Genomic DNA, 1,701 nt, shown 5'->3' with positions numbered 1-1,701 from the left:
GTCTCTAACCCTGTGGACTCCAGTGAAAGGAAAATGGCCTGCAGGTGCCCACAGGAGAGCACCTGAGTTCTGAGACAGCTCTACGGCTCCCAGCCTTCATTCCCGTGAGTAACACAGGGACACACAGAGGGGCATGCTGACTGCCTATAGGGCACCCATGGAACACGGATGCACCCTGCGGATCCTGAAACCGGTCAGGTAATGAGGTGCAGAGGTGTGGGGAAGACCTGGAGGGAGGCCTTACTGGGTGCCAACCAGCCTAACCAGCCGGGGCCACAGACCAGAAGTGCTTCTGACATTAACCAGACACAGGGAAGGTGTGTAGGATGGGTAGTAGAAGTGACTGCAGAGGCCTCTGGGGATTGTAGTTTTGGAGCTAGAGAGGCGGGAAAGCAGTTGGTTTTGCCCACACAGGGTGCCTCTGACATCTGCACAGCACACACAACCAAGTTTAGGAGCCTACTGTTAAGATGCCCAAGTGACATTGACAAGTTTCGCTGGGAGCCAATGAGGTCTGCTGACCACAAGAGCATCGCGGTACTGCTGAAGGATTCTGGAAAATGTGGTCCGGGTTGGCCAGTATGCACTGACCTTCCCCTGAAGGTGACCTGAGCTCACCACGCAAGTCTCCTCCCTGTTGTGCCCTTCCCCGAGCAGACGCCAGATTGGGACAGAAGCAGCTCAGGGAGAGGCGATGCTTTGCCATGACTCCTGGTTTGCAGGTGACACTGGCCCTGTGTCCCCTACAGTAGGAGGGTGTACCAGGACAGGGAACCCCAAGGCTGTTTTCAGGGAGAGCAAGATAGGCTTGCAGCAAACTCCCGGAATGGAGATGGGGAGAGTCTTGTCACATTTCCCCGGCATTTTAGGGGATGGAGGCTGGACCTGGGTGAACAGCAAAAGACCGCCTGGTGGTAGTGGTGGTGAGGATGGGAGACTTGAGCCAGAAATTCCTGAGGATCTTTTTGTTTGTTTGTTTGTTTTGACAGAGTCTCGCTCTGTCACCCAGACTGGAGTGCAATGGTGTGATCTCGGCTCCTTGCAACCTCTGCCTCCCAGGTTCAAGAGATTCTCCTGCCTCAGCCTCCCAAGTGGCTGGGATTACAGGTGCCTGCCACCATGCCCAGCTAATTTTTTAATATATATTTTTAGTAGCAACAGCATTTTGCCATGCTGCCCAGCCTGGTCTTGAACACTCGACCTGAAGTGATCCACCTGCCTCGGCCTCCCAATGTGCTGGGATTACAGGCATGAGCCCCCAGGCCGATCTCATTTTATCTTTTCTCTTACAGGTTTTTATTTTGTCTTTTTTTTTTTTATCTTACAGGTGCGGCTTGGAGGAAACTTCTGGAGGGTGGGGTGGTGTTGAAGAGGAGGCAACATTGTAACTGTTTTGTTCAACATGGGTGTTTTCTTTATGCATCAATTTGTATTTTTAAAGATATTACATTAAAATTTTGTTTATCTTGATTACTGAGTTTTTTTGGTGCCCCATAAATTCTCTATCCATAGTCCTGAGCCTTGATACAAAGTGAGGACCTGGCCTCTGGACATCAAGCAGCCAGAAATTCCCTTAGGAGCTTTCTCTGAATTGTTGAATTGTGAGTGATTATTTTCCTTTCCTGACTTCCCTAATATCCACAATTTCCTCGTAATCATCCTCCAAAGCCACACCCACAAGGCACCTCTGAGACCTATCAT

The 1,701-nt window shown here is 50.6% G+C and overlaps 1 long non-coding RNA gene across 1 annotated transcript; it reads left to right on the top strand.

Moving 5' to 3' along the window:
- The first annotated feature begins 6 nt into the window (after positions 1–6).
- Positions 7–1,470, top strand: LOC110742354. The gene is made up of 2 exons (XR_004181683.1): positions 7–722; positions 1,328–1,470. It is a non-coding gene; the product is annotated as an uncharacterized LOC110742354 (long non-coding RNA).
- The last annotated feature ends 231 nt before the right edge of the window (positions 1,471–1,701 follow it).

Source organism: Papio anubis, unplaced genomic scaffold, assembly GCF_008728515.1.
Source record: "Papio anubis isolate 15944 unplaced genomic scaffold, Panubis1.0 scaffold5149, whole genome shotgun sequence".
In the NCBI taxonomy this organism is placed as follows: domain Eukaryota; kingdom Metazoa; phylum Chordata; class Mammalia; order Primates; family Cercopithecidae; genus Papio; species Papio anubis.
This window is presented reverse-complemented; position numbering and strand designations above follow the sequence as displayed.